Source organism: Hyperolius riggenbachi, chromosome 2 (assembly GCF_040937935.1).
Source record: "Hyperolius riggenbachi isolate aHypRig1 chromosome 2, aHypRig1.pri, whole genome shotgun sequence".
Classification (NCBI taxonomy): Eukaryota; Metazoa; Chordata; class Amphibia; order Anura; family Hyperoliidae; genus Hyperolius; species Hyperolius riggenbachi.
Genome location: NC_090647.1, coordinates 155172215 through 155186181, shown reverse-complemented (window position 1 = coordinate 155186181; position 13967 = coordinate 155172215). Strand labels below are relative to the sequence as shown.

The following is a 13967-nucleotide window of genomic DNA, read 5'->3' as shown; positions in this document are numbered from 1 at the left end:
AAGCCTCACCTTCAAGGCGCTGAAACGGCGCCTTGGAGTTTGCCTGCGGCCACACTAAGCCGAAAGCGCCCGCTCTCGTCAGATCGCGGAAGCTAAGCGGCTTCAGGCCTGGTTAGTAGCTGCGTGGGAGACCGGCTGTGAACCCCAGGTGCTGCAGGTGTTTTTTTGGGTTTGAGGCCCAATGGCTATGAGCACGCGTGGGAAGCCTCACCTTCAAGGCGCCGAAACGGCGCCTTGGAGTTTGCCTGCGGCCACACAAAGCCGAAAGCGCCGGCTCTCGTCAGATCGCGGAAGCTAAGCGGCTTCAGGCCTGGTTAGTAGCTGCATGGGAGACCGGCTGTGAACCCCAGGTGCTGCAGGTGTTTTTTTGGGTTTGAGGCCCAATGGCTATGAGCACGCGTGGGAAGCCTCACCTTCAAGGCGCCGAAACGGCGCCATGGAGTTTGCCTGCGGCCACACTAAGCCGAAAGCTCCCGCTCTCGTCAGATCGCGGAAGCTAAGCGGCTTCAGGCCTGGTTAGTAGCTGCATGGGAGACCGGCTGTGAACCCCAGGTGCTGCAGGTGTTTTTTTGGGTTTGAGGCCCAATGGCTATGAGCACGCGTGGGAAGCCTCACCTTCAAGGCGCCGAAACGGCGCCTTGGAGTTTGCCTGCGGCCACACTAAGCCGAAAGCGCCCGCTCTCGTCAGATCGCGGAAGCTAAGCGGCTTCAGGCCTGGTTAGTAGCTGCATGGGAGACCGGCTGTGAACCCCAGGTGCTGCAGGTGCTTTTTTGGGTTTGAGGCCCAATGGCTATGAGCACGCGTGGGAAGCCTCACCTTCAAGGAGCCGGAACGGCGCCTTGGAGTTTGCCTGCGGCCACACTAAGCCGAAAGCGCCCGCTCTCGTCAGATCGCGGAAGCTAAGCGGCTTCAGGCCTGGTTAGTAGCTGCATGGGAGACCGGCTGTGAACCCCAGGTGCTGCAGGCGTTTTTTTGGGTTTGAGGCCCAATGGCTATGAGCACGCGTGGGAAGCCTCACCTTCAAGGCGCCGAAACGGCGCCTTGGAGTTTGCCTGCGGCCACACTAAGCCGAAAGCGCCCGCTCTCGTCAGATCGCGGAAGCTAAGCGGCTTCAGGCCTGGTTAGTAGCTGCATGGGAGACCGGCTGTGAACCCCAGGTGCTGCAGGCGTTTTTTTGGGTTTGAGGCCCAATGGCTATGAGCACGCGTGGGAAGCCTCACCTTCAAGGCGCCGAAGCGGCGCCTTGGAGTTTGCCTGTGGCCACACTAAGCCGAAAGCGCCCGCTCTCGTCAGATCGCGGAAGCTAAGCGGCTTCAGGCCTGGTTAGTAGCTGCATGGGAGACCGGCTGTGAACCCCAGGTGCTGCAGGCGTTTTTTTGGGTTTGAGGCCCAATGGCTATGAGCACGCGTGGGAAGCCTCACCTTCAAGGCGCCGAAACGGCGCCTTGGAGTTTGCCTGCGGCCACACTAAGCCGAAAGCGCCCGCTCTCGTCAGATCGTGGAAGCTAAGCGGCTTCAGGCCTGGTTAGTAGCTGCATGGGAGACCGGCTGTGAACCCCAGGTGCTGCAGGCGTTTTTTTGGGTTTGAGGCCCAATGGCTATGAGCACGCGTGGGAAGCCTCACCTTCAAGGCGCCGAAACAGCGCCTTGGAGTTTGCCTGCGGCCACACTAAGCCGAAAGCGCCCGCTCTCGTCAGATCGCGGAAGCTAAGCGGCTTCAGGCCTGGTTAGTAGCTGCATGGGAGACCGGCTGTGAACCCCAGGTGCTGCAGGCGTTTTTTTGGGTTTGAGGCCCAATGGCTATGAGCACGCGTGGGAAGCCTCACCTTCAAGGCGCCGGAACGGCGCCTTGGAGTTTGCCTGCGGCCACACTAAGCCGAAAGCGCCCGCTCTCGTCAGATCGCGGAAGCTAAGCGGCTTCAGGCCTGGTTAGTAGCTGCATGGGAGACCGGCTGTGAACCCCAGGTGCTGCAGGCGTTTTTTTGGGTTTGAGGCCCAATGGCTATGAGCACGCGTGGGAAGCCTCACCTTCAAGGCGCCGAAACGGCGCCTTGGAGTTTGCCTGCGGCCACACTAAGCCGAAAGCGCCCTCTCTCGTCAGATCGCGGAAGCTAAGCGGCTTCAGGCCTGGTTAGTAGCTGCATGGGATACCGGCTGTGAACCCCAGGTGCTGCAGGCGTTTTTTTGGGTTTGAGGCCCAATGGCTATGAGCACGCGTGGGAAGCGTCACCTTCAAGGCGCCGGAACGGCGCCTTGGAGTTTTCCTGCGGCCACACTAAGCCGAAAGCGCCCGCTCTCGTCAGATCGCGGAAGCTAAGCGGCTTCAGGCCTGGTTGGTAGCTGCATAGGAGACCGGCTGTGAACCCCAGGTGCTGCAGGCGTTTTTTTGGGTTTGAGGCCCAATGGCTATGAGCACGCGTGGGAAGCCTCACCTTCAAGGCGCCGGAACGGCGCCTTGGAGTTTGCCTGCGGCCACACTAAGCCGAAAGCGCCCGCTCTCGTCAGATCGCGGAAGCTAAGCGGCTTCAGGCCTGGTTAGTAGCTGCATGGGAGACCGGCTGTGAACCCCAGGTGCTGCAGGCGTTTTTTTGGGTTTGAGGCCCAATGGCTATGAGCACGCGTGGGAAGCCTCACCTTCAAGGCGCCGAAACGGCGCCTTGGAGTTTGCCTGCGGCCACACTAAGCCGAAAGCGCCCGCTCTCGTCAGATCGCGGAAGCTAAGCGGCTTCAGGCCTGGTTAGTAGCTGCATGGGAGACCGGCTGTGAACCCCAGGTGCTGCAGGCGTTTTTTTGGGTTTGAGGCCCAATGGCTATGAGCACGCGTGGGAAGCCTCACCTTCAAGGCGCCGAAACGGCGCCTTGGAGTTTGCCTATGGCCACACTAAGCCGAAAGCGCCCGCTCTCGTCAGATCGCGGAAGCTAAGCGGCTTCAGGCCTGGTTAGTAGCTGCATGGGAGACCGGCTGTGAACCCCAGGTGCTGCAGGCGTTTTTTTGGGTTTGAGGCCCAATGGCTATGAGCACGCGTGGGAAGCGTCACCTTCAAGGCGCCGGAACGGCGCCTTGGAGTTTTCCTGCGGCCACACTAAGCCGAAAGCGCCCGCTCTCGTCAGATCGCGGAAGCTAAGCGGCTTCAGGCCTGGTTGGTAGCTGCATAGGAGACCGGCTGTGAACCCAAGGTGCTGCAGGCGTTTTTTTGGGTTTGAGGCCCAATGGCTATGAGCACGCGTGGGAAGCCTCACCTTCAAGGCGCCGGAACGGCGCCTTGGAGTTTGCCTGCGGCCACACTAAGCCGAAAGCGCCCGCTCTCGTCAGATCGCGGAAGCTAAGCGGCTTCAGGCCTGGTTAGTAGCTGCATGGGAGACCGGCTGTGAACCCCAGGTGCTGCAGGCGTTTTTTTGGGTTTGAGGCCCAATGGCTATGAGCACGCGTGGGAAGCCTCACCTTCAAGGCGCCGAAACGGCGCCTTGGAGTTTGCCTGCGGCCACACTAAGCCGAAAGCGCCCGCTCTCGTCAGATCGCGGAAGCTAAGCGGCTTCAGGCCTGGTTAGTAGCTGCATGGGAGACCGGCTGTGAACCCCAGGTGCTGCAGGCGTTTTTTTGGGTTTGAGGCCCAATGGCTATGAGCACGCGTGGGAAGCCTCACCTTCAAGGCGCCGGAACGGCGCCTTGGAGTTTGCCTGCGGCCACACTAAGCCGAAAGCGCCCGCTCTCGTCAGATCGCGGAAGCTAAGCGGCTTCAGGCCTGGTTAGTAGCTGCATGGGAGACCGGCTGTGAACCCCAGGTGCTGCAGGCGTTTTTTTGGGTTTGAGGCCCAATGGCTATGAGCACGCGTGGGAAGCCTCACCTTCAAGGCGCCGGAACGGCGCCTTGGAGTTTGCCTGCGGCCACACTAAGCCGAAAGCGCCCGCTCTCGTCAGATCGCGGAAGCTAAGCGGCTTCAGGCCTGGTTAGTAGCTGCATGGGAGACCGGCTGTGAACCCCAGGTGCTGCAGGTGTTTTTTTGGGTTTGAGGCCCAATGGCTATGAGCACGCGTGAGAAGCTTCACCTTCAAGGCGCCGAAACGGCGCCTTGGAGTTTGCCTGCGGCCACACTAAGCCGAAAGCGCCCGCTCTCGTCAGATCGCGGAAGCTAAGCGGCTTCAGGCCTGGTTAGTAGCTGCATGGGAGACCGGCTGTGAACCCCAGGTGCTGCAGGTGTTTTTTTGGGTTTGAGGCCCAATGGCTATGAGCACGCGTGGGAAGCCTCACCTTCAAGGCGCCGAAACGGCGCCTTGGAGTTTGCCTGCGGCCACACTAAGCCAAAAGCGCCCGCTCTCGTCAGATCGTGGAAGCTAAGCGGCTTCAGGCCTGGTTAGTAGCTGCATGGGAGACCGGCTGTGAACCCCAGGTGCTGCAGGCGTTTTTTTGGGTTTGAGGCCCAATGGCTATGAGCACGCGTGGAAAGCCTCACCTTCAAGGCGCCGAAACGGCGCCTTGGAGTTTGCCTGCGGCCACACTAAGCCGAAAGCGCCCGCTCTTGTCAGATCGCGGAAGCTAAGCGGCTTCAGGCCTGGTTAGTAGCTGCATGGGAGACCGGCTGTGAACCCCAGGTGCTGCAGGCGTTTTTTTGGGTTTGAGGCCCAATGGCTATGAGCACGCGTGGGAAGCCTCACCTTCAAGGCGCCGAAACGGCGCCTTGTAGTTTTACCTGCGGCCACACTAAGCCGAAAGCGCCCGCTCTCGTCAGATCGCGGAAGCTAAGCGGCTTCAGGCCTGGTTAGTAGCTGCATGGGAGACCGGCTGTGAACCCCAGGTGCTGCAGGCGTTTTTTTGGGTTTGAGGCCCAATGGCTATGAGCACGCGTGGGAAGCCTCACCTTCAAGGCGCCGAAACGGCGCCTTGGAGTTTGCCTGCGGCCACACTAAGCCGAAAGCGCCCGCTCTCGTCAGATCGCGGAAGCTAAGCGGCTTCAGGCCTGGTTAGTAGCTGCATGGGAGACCGGCTGTGAACCCCAGGTGCTGCAGGCGTTTTTTTGGGTTTGAGGCCCAATGGCTATGAGCACGCGTGGGAAGCCTCACCTTCAAGGCGCCGAAACGGCGCCTTGGAGTTTGCCTATGGCCACACTAAGCCGAAAGCGCCCGCTCTCGTCAGATCGCGGAAGCTAAGCGGCTTCAGGCCTGGTTAGTAGCTGCATGGGAGACCGGCTGTGAACCCCAGGTGCTGCAGGCGTTTTTTTGGGTTTGAGGCCCAATGGCTATGAGCACGCGTGGGAAGCCTCACCTTCAAGGCGCCGAAACGGCGCCTTGGAGTTTGCCTGCGGCCACACTAAGCCGAAAGCGCCCGCTCTCGTCAGATCGTGGAAGCTAAGCGGCTTCAGGCCTGGTTAGTAGCTGCATGGGAGACCGGCTGTGAACCCCAGGTGCTGCAGGCGTTTTTTTGGGTTTGAGGCCCAATGGCTATGAGCACGCGTGGGAAGCCTCACCTTCAAGGCGCCGAAACGGCGCCTTGGAGTTTGCCTGCGGCCACACTAAGCCGAAAGCGCCCGCTCTTGTCAGATCGTGGAAGCTAAGCGGCTTCAGGCCTGGTTAGTAGCTGCATGGGAGACCGGCTGTGAACCCCAGGTGCTGCAGGCGTTTTTTTGGGTTTGAGGCCCAATGGCTATGAGCACGCGTGGGAAGCCTCACCTTCAAGGCGCCGAAACGGCGCCCTGGAGTTTGCCTGCGGCCACACTAAGCCGAAAGCGCCCGCTCTTGTCAGATCGCGGAAGCTAAGCGGCTTCAGGCCTGGTTAGTAGCTGCATGGGAGACCGGCTGTGAACCCCAGGTGCTGCAGGCGTTTTTTTGGGTTTGAGGCCCAATGGCTATGAGCACGCGTGGGAAGCCTCACCTTCAAGGCGCCGAAACGGCGCCTTAGAGTTTGCCTGTGGCCACACTAAGCCGAAAGCGCCCGCTCTCGTCAGATCGCGGAAGCTAAGCGGCTTCAGGCCTGGTTAGTAGCTGCATGGGAGACCGGCTGTGAACCCCAGGTGCTGCAGGCGTTTTTTTGGGTTTGAGGCCCAATGGCTATGAGCACGCGTGGGAAGCCTCACCTTCAAGGCGCCGAAACGGCGCCTTGGAGTTTGCCTGCGGCCACACTAAGCCGAAAGCGCCCGCTCTCGTCAGATCGCGGAAGCTAAGCGGCTTCAGGCCTGGTTAGTAGCTGCATGGGAGACCGGCTGTGAACCCCAGGTGCAGCAGGCGTTCTTTTGGGTTTGAGGCCCAATGGCTATGAGCACGCGTGGGAAGCCTCACCTTCAAGGCGCCGGAACGGCGCCTTGGAGTTTGCCTGCGGCCACACTAAGCCGAAAGCGCCCGCTCTCGTCAGATCGCGGAAGCTAAGCGGCTTCAGGCCTGGTTAGTAGCTGCATGGGAGACCGGCTGTGAACCCCAGGTGCTGCAGGCGTTTTTTTTGGGTTTGAGGCCCAATGGCTATGAGCACGCGTGGGAAGCCTCACCTTCAAGGCGCCGGAACGGCGCCTTGGAGTTTGCCTGCGGCCACACTAAGCCGAAAGCGCCCGCTCTCGTCAGATCGCGGTAGCTAAGCGGCTTCAGGCCTGGTTAGTAGCTGCATGGGAGACCGGCTGTGAACCCCAGGTGCTGCAGGTGTTTTTTTGGGTTTGAGGCCCAATGGCTATGAGCACGCGTGAGAAGCTTCACCTTCAAGGCGCCGAAACGGCGCCTTGGAGTTTGCCTGCGGCCACACTAAGCCGAAAGCGCCCGCTCTCGTCAGATCGCGGAAGCTAAGCGGCTTCAGGCCTGGTTAGTAGCTGCATGGGAGACCGGCTGTGAACCCCAGGTGCTGCAGGTGTTTTTTTGGGTTTGAGGCCCAATGGCTATGAGCACGCGTGGGAAGCCTCACCTTCAAGGCGCCGGAACGGCGCCTTGGAGTTTGCCTGCGGCCACACTAAGCCGAAAGCGCCCGCTCTCGTCAGATCGCGGAAGCTAAGCGGCTTCAGGCCTGGTTAGTAGCTGCATGGGAGACCGGCTGTGAACCCCAGGTGCTGCAGGTGTTTTTTTGGGTTTGAGGCCCAATGGCTATGAGCACGCGTGGGAAGCCTCACCTTCAAGGCGCCGAAACGGCGCCTTGGAGTTTGCCTGCGGCCACACTAAGCCGAAAGCGCCCGCTCTCGTCAGATCGCGGAAGCTAAGCGGCTTCAGGCCTGGTTAGTAGCTGCATGGGAGACCGGCTGTGAATCCCAGGTGCTGCAGGCGTTTTTTTGGGTTTGAGGCCCAATGGCTATGAGCACGCGTGGGAAGCCTCACCTTCAAGGCGCCGAAACGGCGCCTTGGAGTTTGCCTGCGGCCACACTAAGCCGAAAGCGCCCGCTCTCGTCAGATCGCGGAAGCTAAGCGGCTTCAGGCCTGCTTAGTAGCTGCATGGGAGACCGGCTGTGAACCCCAGGTGCTGCAGGCGTTTTTTTGGGTTTGAGGCCCAATGGCTATGAGCACGCGTGGGAAGCCTCACCTTCAAGGCGCCGAAACGGCGCCTTGGAGTTTGCCTGCGGCCACACTAAGCCGAAAGCGCCCGCTCTCGTCAGATCGCGGAAGCTAAGCGGCTTCAGGCCTGGTTAGTAGCTGCATGGGAGACCGGCTGTGAACCCCAGGTGCTGCAGGCGTTTTTTTGGGTTTGAGGCCCAATGGCTATGAGCACGCGTGGGAAGCCTCACCTTCAAGGCGCCGAAACGGCGCCTTGGAGTTTGCCTGCGGCCACACTAAGCCGAAAGCGCCCGCTCTCGTCAGATCGCGGAAGCTAAGTGGCTTCAGGCCTGGTTAGTAGCTGCATGGGAGACCGGCTGTGAACCCCAGGTGCTGCAGGCGTTTTTTTGGGTTTGAGGCCCAATGGTTATGAGCACGCGTGGGAAGCCTCACCTTCAAGGCGCCGAAACGGCGCCTTGGAGTTTGCCTGCGGCCACACTAAGCCGAAAGCGCCCGCTCTCGTCAGATCGCGGAAGCTAAGTGGCTTCAGGCCTGGTTAGTAGCTGCATGGGAGACCGGCTGTGAACCCCAGGTGCTGCAGGCGTTTTTTTGGGTTTGAGGCCCAATGGCTATGAGCACGCGTGGGAAGCCTCACCTTCAAGGCGCCGGAACGGCGCCTTGGAGTTTGCCTGCGGCCACACTAAGCCGAAAGCGCCCGCTCTCGTCAGATCGCGGAAGCTAAGCGGCTTCAGGCCTGGTTAGTAGCTGCATGGGAGACCGGCTGTGAACCCCAGGTGCTGCAGGCGTTTTTTTGGGTTTGAGGCCCAATGGCTATGAGCACGCGTGAGAAACCTCACCTTCAAGGCGCCGAAACGGCGCCTTGGAGTTTTCCTGCGGCCACACTAAGCCGAAAGCGCCCGCTCTCGTCAGATCGCGGAAGCTAAGCGGCTTCAGGCCTGGTTAGTAGCTGCATGGGAGACCGGCTGTGAACCCCAGGTGCTGCAGGCGTTTTTTTGGGTTTGAGGCCCAATGGCTATGAGCACGCGTGGGAAGCCTCACCTTCAAGGCGCCGAAACGGCGCTTTGGAGTTTGCCTGCGGCCACACTAAGCCGAAAGCGCCCGCTCTCGTCAGATCGCGGAAGCTAAGCGGCTTCAGGCCTGGTTAGTAGCTGCATGGGAGACCGGCTGTGAACCCCAGGTGCTGCAGGTGTTTTTTTGGGTTTGAGGCCCAATGGCTATGAGCACGCGTGGGAAGCCTCACCTTCAAGGAGCCGGAACGGCGCCTTGGAGTTTGCCTGCGGCCACACTAAGCCGAAAGCGCCCGCTCTCGTCAGATCGCGGAAGCTAAGCGGCTTCAGGCCTGGTTAGTAGCTGCATGGGAGACCGGCTGTGAACCCCAGGTGCTGCAGGCGTTTTTTTGGGTTTGAGGCCCAATGGCTATGAGCACGCGTGGGAAGCCTCACCTTCAAGGCGCCGAAACGGCGCCTTGGAGTTTGCCTGCGGCCACACTAAGCCGAAAGCGCCCGCTCTCGTCAGATCGCGGAAGCTAAGCGGCTTCAGGCCTGGTTAGTAGCTGCATGGGAGACCGGCTGTGAACCCCAGGTGCTGCAGGCGTTTTTTTGGGTTTGAGGCCCAATGGCTATGAGCACGCGTGGGAAGCCTCACCTTCAAGGCGCCGAAGCGGCGCCTTGGAGTTTGCCTGTGGCCACACTAAGCCGAAAGCGCCCGCTCTCGTCAGATCGCGGAAGCTAAGCGGCTTCAGGCCTGGTTAGTAGCTGCATGGGAGACCGGCTGTGAACCCCAGGTGCTGCAGGCGTTTTTTTTGGGTTTGAGGCCCAATGGCTATGAGCACGCGTGAGAAACCTCACCTTCAAGGCGCCGAAACGGCGCCTTGGAGTTTTCCTGCGGCCACACTAAGCCGAAAGCGCCCGCTCTCGTCAGATCGCGGTAGCTAAGCGGCTTCAGGCCTGGTTAGTAGCTGCATGGGAGACCGGCTGTGAACCCCAGGTGCTGCAGGTGTTTTTTTGGGTTTGAGGCCCAATGGCTATGAGCACGCGTGAGAAGCTTCACCTTCAAGGCGCCGAAACGGCGCCTTGGAGTTTGCCTGCGGCCACACTAAGCCGAAAGCGCCCGCTCTCGTCAGATCGCGGAAGCTAAGCGGCTTCAGGCCTGGTTAGTAGCTGCATGGGAGACCGGCTGTGAACCCCAGGTGCTGCAGGTGTTTTTTTGGGTTTGAGGCCCAATGGCTATGAGCACGCGTGGGAAGCCTCACCTTCAAGGCGCCGGAACGGCGCCTTGGAGTTTGCCTGCGGCCACACTAAGCCGAAAGCGCCCGCTCTCGTCAGATCGCGGAAGCTAAGCGGCTTCAGGCCTGGTTAGTAGCTGCATGGGAGACCGGCTGTGAACCCCAGGTGCTGCAGGCGTTTTTTTGGGTTTGAGGCCCAATGGCTATGAGCACGCGTGAGAAACCTCACCTTCAAGGCGCCGAAACGGCGCCTTGGAGTTTTCCTGCGGCCACACTAAGCCGAAAGCGCCCGCTCTCGTCAGATCGCGGAAGCTAAGCGGCTTCAGGCCTGGTTAGTAGCTGCATGGGAGACCGGCTGTGAACCCCAGGTGCTGCAGGCGTTTTTTTGGGTTTGAGGCCCAATGGCTATGAGCACGCGTGGGAAGCCTCACCTTCAAGGCGCCGAAACGGCGCTTTGGAGTTTGCCTGCGGCCACACTAAGCCGAAAGCGCCCGCTCTCGTCAGATCGCGGAAGCTAAGCGGCTTCAGGCCTGGTTAGTAGCTGCATGGGAGACCGGCTGTGAACCCCAGGTGCTGCAGGTGTTTTTTTGGGTTTGAGGCCCAATGGCTATGAGCACGCGTGGGAAGCCTCACCTTCATGGCGCCGAAACGGCGCCTTGGAGTTTGCCTGCGGCCACACTAAGCCGAAAGCGCCTGCTCTCGTCAGATCGCGGAAGCTAAGCGGCTTCAGGCCTGGTTAGTAGCTGCGTGGGAGACCGGCTGTGAACCCCAGGTGCTGCAGGTGTTTTTTTGGGTTTGAGGCCCAATGGCTATGAGCACGCGTGGGAAGCCTCACCTTCAAGGCGCCGAAACGGCGCCTTGGAGTTTGCCTGCGGCCACACAAAGCCGAAAGCGCCGGCTCTCGTCAGATCGCGGAAGCTAAGCGGCTTCAGGCCTGGTTAGTAGCTGCATGGGAGACCGGCTGTGAACCCCAGGTGCTGCAGGTGTTTTTTTGGGTTTGAGGCCCAATGGCTATGAGCACGCGTGTGAAGCCTCACCTTCAAGGCGCCGAAACGGCGCCATGGAGTTTGCCTGCGGCCACACTAAGCCGAAAGCTCCCGCTCTCGTCAGATCGCGGAAGCTAAGCGGCTTCAGGCCTGGTTAGTAGCTGCATGGGAGACCGGCTGTGAACCCCAGGTGCTGCAGGTGTTTTTTTGGGTTTGAGGCCCAATGGCTATGAGCACGCGTGGGAAGCCTCACCTTCAAGGCGCCGAAACGGCGCCTTGGAGTTTGCCTGCGGCCACACTAAGCCGAAAGCGCCCGCTCTCGTCAGATCGCGGAAGCTAAGCGGCTTCAGGCCTGGTTAGTAGCTGCATGGGAGACCGGCTGTGAACCCCAGGTGCTGCAGGTGTTTTTTTGGGTTTGAGGCCCAATGGCTATGAGCACGCGTGGGAAGCCTCACCTTCAAGGAGCCGGAACGGCGCCTTGGAGTTTGCCTGCGGCCACACTAAGCCGAAAGCGCCCGCTCTCGTCAGATCGCGGAAGCTAAGCGGCTTCAGGCCTGGTTAGTAGCTGCATGGGAGACCGGCTGTGAACCCCAGGTGCTGCAGGCGTTTTTTTGGGTTTGAGGCCCAATGGCTATGAGCACGCGTGGGAAGCCTCACCTTCAAGGCGCCGAAACGGCGCCTTGGAGTTTGCCTGCGGCCACACTAAGCCGAAAGCGCCCGCTCTCGTCAGATCGCGGAAGCTAAGCGGCTTCAGGCCTGGTTAGTAGCTGCATGGGAGACCGGCTGTGAACCCCAGGTGCTGCAGGCGTTTTTTTGGGTTTGAGGCCCAATGGCTATGAGCACGCGTGGGAAGCCTCACCTTCAAGGCGCCGAAGCGGCGCCTTGGAGTTTGCCTGTGGCCACACTAAGCCGAAAGCGCCCGCTCTCGTCAGCTCGCGGAAGCTAAGCGGCTTCAGGCCTGGTTAGTAGCTGCATGGGAGACCGGCTGTGAACCCCAGGTGCTGCAGGTGTTTTTTTGGGTTTGAGGCCCAATGGCTATGAGCACGCGTGGGAAGCCTCACCTTCAAGGCGCCGAAACGGCGCCTTGGAGTTTGCCTGCGGCCACACTAAGCCGAAAGCGCCCGCTCTCGTCAGATCGTGGAAGCTAAGCGGCTTCAGGCCTGGTTAGTAGCTGCATGGGAGACCGGCTGTGAACCCCAGGTGCTGCAGGCGTTTTTTTGGGTTTGAGGCCCAATGGCTATGAGCACGCGTGGGAAGCCTCACCTTCAAGGCGCCGAAACAGCGCCTTGGAGTTTGCCTGCGGCCACACTAAGCCGAAAGCGCCCGCTCTCGTCAGATCGCGGAAGCTAAGCGGCTTCAGGCCTGGTTAGTAGCTGCATGGGAGACCGGCTGTGAACCCCAGGTGCTGCAGGCGTTTTTTTGGGTTTGAGGCCCAATGGCTATGAGCACGCGTGGGAAGCCTCACCTTCAAGGCGCCGGAACGGCGCCTTGGAGTTTGCCTGCGGCCACACTAAGCCGAAAGCGCCCGCTCTCGTCAGATCGCGGAAGCTAAGCGGCTTCAGGCCTGGTTAGTAGCTGCATGTGAGACCGGCTGTGAACCCCAGGTGCTGCAGGCGTTTTTTTTGGGTTTGAGGCCCAATGGCTATGAGCACGCGTGGGAAGCGTCACCTTCAAGGCGCCGGAACGGCGCCTTGGAGTTTTCCTGCGGCCACACTAAGCCGAAAGCGCCCGCTCTCGTCAGATCGCGGAAGCTAAGCGGCTTCAGGCCTGGTTGGTAGCTGCATAGGAGACCGGCTGTGAACCCCAGGTGCTGCAGGCGTTTTTTTGGGTTTGAGGCCCAATGGCTATGAGCACGCGTGGGAAGCCTCACCTTCAAGGCGCCGGAACGGCGCCTTGGAGTTTGCCTGCGGCCACACTAAGCCGAAAGCGCCCGCTCTCGTCAGATCGCGGAAGCTAAGCGGCTTCAGGCCTGGTTAGTAGCTGCATGGGAGACCGGCTGTGAACCCCAGGTGCTGCAGGCGTTTTTTTGGGTTTGAGGCCCAATGGCTATGAGCACGCGTGGGAAGCCTCACCTTCAAGGCGCCGAAACGGCGCCTTGGAGTTTGCCTGCGGCCACACTAAGCCGAAAGCGCCCGCTCTCGTCAGATCGCGGAAGCTAAGCGGCTTCAGGCCTGGTTAGTAGCTGCATGGGAGACCGGCTGTGAACCCCAGGTGCTGCAGGCGTTTTTTTGGGTTTGAGGCCCAATGGCTATGAGCACGCGTGGGAAGCCTCACCTTCAAGGCGCCGGAACGGCGCCTTGGAGTTTGCCTGCGGCCACACTAAGCCGAAAGCGCCCGCTCTCGTCAGATCGCGGAAGCTAAGCGGCTTCAGGCCTGGTTAGTAGCTGCATGGGAGACCGGCTGTGAACCCCAGGTGCTGCAGGCGTTTTTTTGGGTTTGAGGCCCAATGGCTATGAGCACGCGTGGGAAGCCTCACCTTCAAGGCGCCGGAACGGCGCCTTGGAGTTTGCCTGCGGCCACACTAAGCCGAAAGCGCCCGCTCTCGTCAGATCGCGGAAGCTAAGCGGCTTCAGGCCTGGTTAGTAGCTGCATGGGAGACCGGCTGTGAACCCCAGGTGCTGCAGGCGTTTTTTTGGGTTTGAGGCCCAATGGCTATGAGCACGCGTGAGAAGCTTCACCTTCAAGGCGCCGAAACGGCGCCTTGGAGTTTGCCTGCGGCCACACTAAGCCGAAAGCGCCCGCTCTCGTCAGATCGCGGAAGCTAAGCGGCTTCAGGCCTGGTTAGTAGCTGCATGGGAGACCGGCTGTGAACCCCAGGTGCTGCAGGTGTTTTTTTGGGTTTGAGGCCCAATGGCTATGAGCACGCGTGGGAAGCCTCACCTTCAAGGCGCCGAAACGGCGCCTTGGAGTTTGCCTGCGGCCACACTAAGCCAAAAGCGCCCGCTCTCGTCAGATCGTGGAAGCTAAGCGGCTTCAGGCCTGGTTAGTAGCTGCATGGGAGACCGGCTGTGAACCCCAGGTGCTGCAGGCGTTTTTTTGGGTTTGAGGCCCAATGGCTATGAGCACGCGTGGGAAGCCTCACCTTCAAGGCGCCGAAACGGCGCCTTGGAGTTTGCCTGCGGCCACACTAAGCCGAAAGCGCCCGCTCTCGTCAGATCGCGGAAGCTAAGCGGCTTCAGGCCTGGTTAGTAGCTGCATGGGAGACCGGCTGTGAACCCCAGGTGCTGCAGGCGTTTTTTTGGGTTTGAGGCCCAATGGCTATGAGCACGCGTGGGAAGCCTCACCTTCAAGGCGCCGGAA

The 13967-nt window shown here is 60.5% G+C and overlaps 25 non-coding genes and 44 pseudogenes across 25 annotated transcripts; all 69 read left to right on the top strand.

Annotated features, from left to right (window-relative positions):
* The first annotated feature begins 41 nt into the window (after positions 1-41).
* LOC137557946 (5S ribosomal RNA) lies at positions 42-160 on the top strand (annotated as a pseudogene).
* Positions 161-243: 83 nt separating this feature from the next.
* Positions 244-362, top strand: LOC137551917 (5S ribosomal RNA; annotated as a pseudogene).
* An 83-nt stretch (positions 363-445) lies between these two features.
* LOC137557582 (5S ribosomal RNA) lies at positions 446-564 on the top strand (annotated as a pseudogene).
* Positions 565-647: 83 nt separating this feature from the next.
* LOC137557473 (5S ribosomal RNA) lies at positions 648-766 on the top strand (annotated as a pseudogene).
* Positions 767-849: 83 nt separating this feature from the next.
* LOC137556108 (5S ribosomal RNA) lies at positions 850-968 on the top strand. Its single transcript, XR_011028768.1, has one exon. It is a non-coding gene; the product is annotated as a 5S ribosomal RNA (ribosomal RNA).
* An 83-nt stretch (positions 969-1051) lies between these two features.
* Positions 1052-1170, top strand: LOC137556106 (5S ribosomal RNA). Its single transcript, XR_011028766.1, has one exon. It is a non-coding gene; the product is annotated as a 5S ribosomal RNA (ribosomal RNA).
* An 83-nt stretch (positions 1171-1253) lies between these two features.
* Positions 1254-1372, top strand: LOC137557008 (5S ribosomal RNA; annotated as a pseudogene).
* Positions 1373-1455: 83 nt separating this feature from the next.
* LOC137558701 (5S ribosomal RNA) lies at positions 1456-1574 on the top strand (annotated as a pseudogene).
* Positions 1575-1657: 83 nt separating this feature from the next.
* Positions 1658-1776, top strand: LOC137556105 (5S ribosomal RNA). Its single transcript, XR_011028765.1, has one exon. It is a non-coding gene; the product is annotated as a 5S ribosomal RNA (ribosomal RNA).
* An 83-nt stretch (positions 1777-1859) lies between these two features.
* On the top strand, positions 1860-1978 carry LOC137556103 (5S ribosomal RNA). The gene has a single exon (XR_011028764.1). It is a non-coding gene; the product is annotated as a 5S ribosomal RNA (ribosomal RNA).
* Positions 1979-2061: 83 nt separating this feature from the next.
* LOC137550664 (5S ribosomal RNA) lies at positions 2062-2180 on the top strand (annotated as a pseudogene).
* Positions 2181-2263: 83 nt separating this feature from the next.
* On the top strand, positions 2264-2382 carry LOC137551069 (5S ribosomal RNA; annotated as a pseudogene).
* An 83-nt stretch (positions 2383-2465) lies between these two features.
* LOC137556102 (5S ribosomal RNA) lies at positions 2466-2584 on the top strand. Its single transcript, XR_011028763.1, has one exon. It is a non-coding gene; the product is annotated as a 5S ribosomal RNA (ribosomal RNA).
* An 83-nt stretch (positions 2585-2667) lies between these two features.
* LOC137556101 (5S ribosomal RNA) lies at positions 2668-2786 on the top strand. Its single transcript, XR_011028762.1, has one exon. It is a non-coding gene; the product is annotated as a 5S ribosomal RNA (ribosomal RNA).
* Positions 2787-2869: 83 nt separating this feature from the next.
* On the top strand, positions 2870-2988 carry LOC137549075 (5S ribosomal RNA; annotated as a pseudogene).
* An 83-nt stretch (positions 2989-3071) lies between these two features.
* On the top strand, positions 3072-3190 carry LOC137553153 (5S ribosomal RNA; annotated as a pseudogene).
* An 83-nt stretch (positions 3191-3273) lies between these two features.
* Positions 3274-3392, top strand: LOC137556099 (5S ribosomal RNA). Its single transcript, XR_011028760.1, has one exon. It is a non-coding gene; the product is annotated as a 5S ribosomal RNA (ribosomal RNA).
* Positions 3393-3475: 83 nt separating this feature from the next.
* On the top strand, positions 3476-3594 carry LOC137556098 (5S ribosomal RNA). Its single transcript, XR_011028758.1, has one exon. It is a non-coding gene; the product is annotated as a 5S ribosomal RNA (ribosomal RNA).
* Positions 3595-3677: 83 nt separating this feature from the next.
* On the top strand, positions 3678-3796 carry LOC137556097 (5S ribosomal RNA). Its single transcript, XR_011028757.1, has one exon. It is a non-coding gene; the product is annotated as a 5S ribosomal RNA (ribosomal RNA).
* Positions 3797-3879: 83 nt separating this feature from the next.
* On the top strand, positions 3880-3998 carry LOC137557471 (5S ribosomal RNA; annotated as a pseudogene).
* An 83-nt stretch (positions 3999-4081) lies between these two features.
* Positions 4082-4200, top strand: LOC137557469 (5S ribosomal RNA; annotated as a pseudogene).
* Positions 4201-4283: 83 nt separating this feature from the next.
* LOC137549270 (5S ribosomal RNA) lies at positions 4284-4402 on the top strand (annotated as a pseudogene).
* An 83-nt stretch (positions 4403-4485) lies between these two features.
* On the top strand, positions 4486-4604 carry LOC137559283 (5S ribosomal RNA; annotated as a pseudogene).
* An 84-nt stretch (positions 4605-4688) lies between these two features.
* On the top strand, positions 4689-4807 carry LOC137558177 (5S ribosomal RNA; annotated as a pseudogene).
* Positions 4808-4890: 83 nt separating this feature from the next.
* Positions 4891-5009, top strand: LOC137556096 (5S ribosomal RNA). Its single transcript, XR_011028756.1, has one exon. It is a non-coding gene; the product is annotated as a 5S ribosomal RNA (ribosomal RNA).
* Positions 5010-5092: 83 nt separating this feature from the next.
* On the top strand, positions 5093-5211 carry LOC137549074 (5S ribosomal RNA; annotated as a pseudogene).
* An 83-nt stretch (positions 5212-5294) lies between these two features.
* On the top strand, positions 5295-5413 carry LOC137558700 (5S ribosomal RNA; annotated as a pseudogene).
* Positions 5414-5496: 83 nt separating this feature from the next.
* On the top strand, positions 5497-5615 carry LOC137549452 (5S ribosomal RNA; annotated as a pseudogene).
* Positions 5616-5698: 83 nt separating this feature from the next.
* Positions 5699-5817, top strand: LOC137559282 (5S ribosomal RNA; annotated as a pseudogene).
* Positions 5818-5900: 83 nt separating this feature from the next.
* Positions 5901-6019, top strand: LOC137557007 (5S ribosomal RNA; annotated as a pseudogene).
* Positions 6020-6102: 83 nt separating this feature from the next.
* LOC137559352 (5S ribosomal RNA) lies at positions 6103-6221 on the top strand (annotated as a pseudogene).
* An 83-nt stretch (positions 6222-6304) lies between these two features.
* Positions 6305-6423, top strand: LOC137556095 (5S ribosomal RNA). The gene has a single exon (XR_011028755.1). It is a non-coding gene; the product is annotated as a 5S ribosomal RNA (ribosomal RNA).
* An 84-nt stretch (positions 6424-6507) lies between these two features.
* LOC137559180 (5S ribosomal RNA) lies at positions 6508-6626 on the top strand (annotated as a pseudogene).
* An 83-nt stretch (positions 6627-6709) lies between these two features.
* On the top strand, positions 6710-6828 carry LOC137557468 (5S ribosomal RNA; annotated as a pseudogene).
* An 83-nt stretch (positions 6829-6911) lies between these two features.
* LOC137557467 (5S ribosomal RNA) lies at positions 6912-7030 on the top strand (annotated as a pseudogene).
* An 83-nt stretch (positions 7031-7113) lies between these two features.
* LOC137549720 (5S ribosomal RNA) lies at positions 7114-7232 on the top strand. The gene has a single exon (XR_011026847.1). It is a non-coding gene; the product is annotated as a 5S ribosomal RNA (ribosomal RNA).
* An 83-nt stretch (positions 7233-7315) lies between these two features.
* On the top strand, positions 7316-7434 carry LOC137559114 (5S ribosomal RNA; annotated as a pseudogene).
* An 83-nt stretch (positions 7435-7517) lies between these two features.
* On the top strand, positions 7518-7636 carry LOC137556092 (5S ribosomal RNA). The gene has a single exon (XR_011028753.1). It is a non-coding gene; the product is annotated as a 5S ribosomal RNA (ribosomal RNA).
* An 83-nt stretch (positions 7637-7719) lies between these two features.
* Positions 7720-7838, top strand: LOC137558097 (5S ribosomal RNA; annotated as a pseudogene).
* Positions 7839-7921: 83 nt separating this feature from the next.
* On the top strand, positions 7922-8040 carry LOC137558096 (5S ribosomal RNA; annotated as a pseudogene).
* An 83-nt stretch (positions 8041-8123) lies between these two features.
* LOC137556091 (5S ribosomal RNA) lies at positions 8124-8242 on the top strand. Its single transcript, XR_011028752.1, has one exon. It is a non-coding gene; the product is annotated as a 5S ribosomal RNA (ribosomal RNA).
* Positions 8243-8325: 83 nt separating this feature from the next.
* On the top strand, positions 8326-8444 carry LOC137557898 (5S ribosomal RNA; annotated as a pseudogene).
* An 83-nt stretch (positions 8445-8527) lies between these two features.
* Positions 8528-8646, top strand: LOC137557466 (5S ribosomal RNA; annotated as a pseudogene).
* Positions 8647-8729: 83 nt separating this feature from the next.
* On the top strand, positions 8730-8848 carry LOC137556090 (5S ribosomal RNA). Its single transcript, XR_011028751.1, has one exon. It is a non-coding gene; the product is annotated as a 5S ribosomal RNA (ribosomal RNA).
* An 83-nt stretch (positions 8849-8931) lies between these two features.
* LOC137556089 (5S ribosomal RNA) lies at positions 8932-9050 on the top strand. The gene has a single exon (XR_011028750.1). It is a non-coding gene; the product is annotated as a 5S ribosomal RNA (ribosomal RNA).
* Positions 9051-9133: 83 nt separating this feature from the next.
* LOC137557006 (5S ribosomal RNA) lies at positions 9134-9252 on the top strand (annotated as a pseudogene).
* An 84-nt stretch (positions 9253-9336) lies between these two features.
* Positions 9337-9455, top strand: LOC137547641 (5S ribosomal RNA; annotated as a pseudogene).
* Positions 9456-9538: 83 nt separating this feature from the next.
* LOC137557465 (5S ribosomal RNA) lies at positions 9539-9657 on the top strand (annotated as a pseudogene).
* Positions 9658-9740: 83 nt separating this feature from the next.
* LOC137556088 (5S ribosomal RNA) lies at positions 9741-9859 on the top strand. Its single transcript, XR_011028749.1, has one exon. It is a non-coding gene; the product is annotated as a 5S ribosomal RNA (ribosomal RNA).
* An 83-nt stretch (positions 9860-9942) lies between these two features.
* Positions 9943-10061, top strand: LOC137557897 (5S ribosomal RNA; annotated as a pseudogene).
* Positions 10062-10144: 83 nt separating this feature from the next.
* LOC137557464 (5S ribosomal RNA) lies at positions 10145-10263 on the top strand (annotated as a pseudogene).
* An 83-nt stretch (positions 10264-10346) lies between these two features.
* On the top strand, positions 10347-10465 carry LOC137547996 (5S ribosomal RNA; annotated as a pseudogene).
* Positions 10466-10548: 83 nt separating this feature from the next.
* Positions 10549-10667, top strand: LOC137551916 (5S ribosomal RNA; annotated as a pseudogene).
* An 83-nt stretch (positions 10668-10750) lies between these two features.
* LOC137557581 (5S ribosomal RNA) lies at positions 10751-10869 on the top strand (annotated as a pseudogene).
* An 83-nt stretch (positions 10870-10952) lies between these two features.
* On the top strand, positions 10953-11071 carry LOC137557463 (5S ribosomal RNA; annotated as a pseudogene).
* An 83-nt stretch (positions 11072-11154) lies between these two features.
* Positions 11155-11273, top strand: LOC137556087 (5S ribosomal RNA). The gene has a single exon (XR_011028747.1). It is a non-coding gene; the product is annotated as a 5S ribosomal RNA (ribosomal RNA).
* Positions 11274-11356: 83 nt separating this feature from the next.
* LOC137556086 (5S ribosomal RNA) lies at positions 11357-11475 on the top strand. Its single transcript, XR_011028746.1, has one exon. It is a non-coding gene; the product is annotated as a 5S ribosomal RNA (ribosomal RNA).
* An 83-nt stretch (positions 11476-11558) lies between these two features.
* Positions 11559-11677, top strand: LOC137549422 (5S ribosomal RNA; annotated as a pseudogene).
* An 83-nt stretch (positions 11678-11760) lies between these two features.
* On the top strand, positions 11761-11879 carry LOC137558699 (5S ribosomal RNA; annotated as a pseudogene).
* Positions 11880-11962: 83 nt separating this feature from the next.
* Positions 11963-12081, top strand: LOC137556085 (5S ribosomal RNA). The gene has a single exon (XR_011028745.1). It is a non-coding gene; the product is annotated as a 5S ribosomal RNA (ribosomal RNA).
* An 83-nt stretch (positions 12082-12164) lies between these two features.
* LOC137548509 (5S ribosomal RNA) lies at positions 12165-12283 on the top strand (annotated as a pseudogene).
* An 84-nt stretch (positions 12284-12367) lies between these two features.
* Positions 12368-12486, top strand: LOC137551068 (5S ribosomal RNA; annotated as a pseudogene).
* Positions 12487-12569: 83 nt separating this feature from the next.
* On the top strand, positions 12570-12688 carry LOC137556084 (5S ribosomal RNA). Its single transcript, XR_011028744.1, has one exon. It is a non-coding gene; the product is annotated as a 5S ribosomal RNA (ribosomal RNA).
* Positions 12689-12771: 83 nt separating this feature from the next.
* On the top strand, positions 12772-12890 carry LOC137556083 (5S ribosomal RNA). The gene has a single exon (XR_011028743.1). It is a non-coding gene; the product is annotated as a 5S ribosomal RNA (ribosomal RNA).
* Positions 12891-12973: 83 nt separating this feature from the next.
* LOC137556080 (5S ribosomal RNA) lies at positions 12974-13092 on the top strand. Its single transcript, XR_011028741.1, has one exon. It is a non-coding gene; the product is annotated as a 5S ribosomal RNA (ribosomal RNA).
* Positions 13093-13175: 83 nt separating this feature from the next.
* Positions 13176-13294, top strand: LOC137556079 (5S ribosomal RNA). Its single transcript, XR_011028740.1, has one exon. It is a non-coding gene; the product is annotated as a 5S ribosomal RNA (ribosomal RNA).
* Positions 13295-13377: 83 nt separating this feature from the next.
* Positions 13378-13496, top strand: LOC137557462 (5S ribosomal RNA; annotated as a pseudogene).
* An 83-nt stretch (positions 13497-13579) lies between these two features.
* Positions 13580-13698, top strand: LOC137549269 (5S ribosomal RNA; annotated as a pseudogene).
* Positions 13699-13781: 83 nt separating this feature from the next.
* Positions 13782-13900, top strand: LOC137556078 (5S ribosomal RNA). The gene has a single exon (XR_011028739.1). It is a non-coding gene; the product is annotated as a 5S ribosomal RNA (ribosomal RNA).
* Positions 13901-13967: the final 67 nt, after the last annotated feature.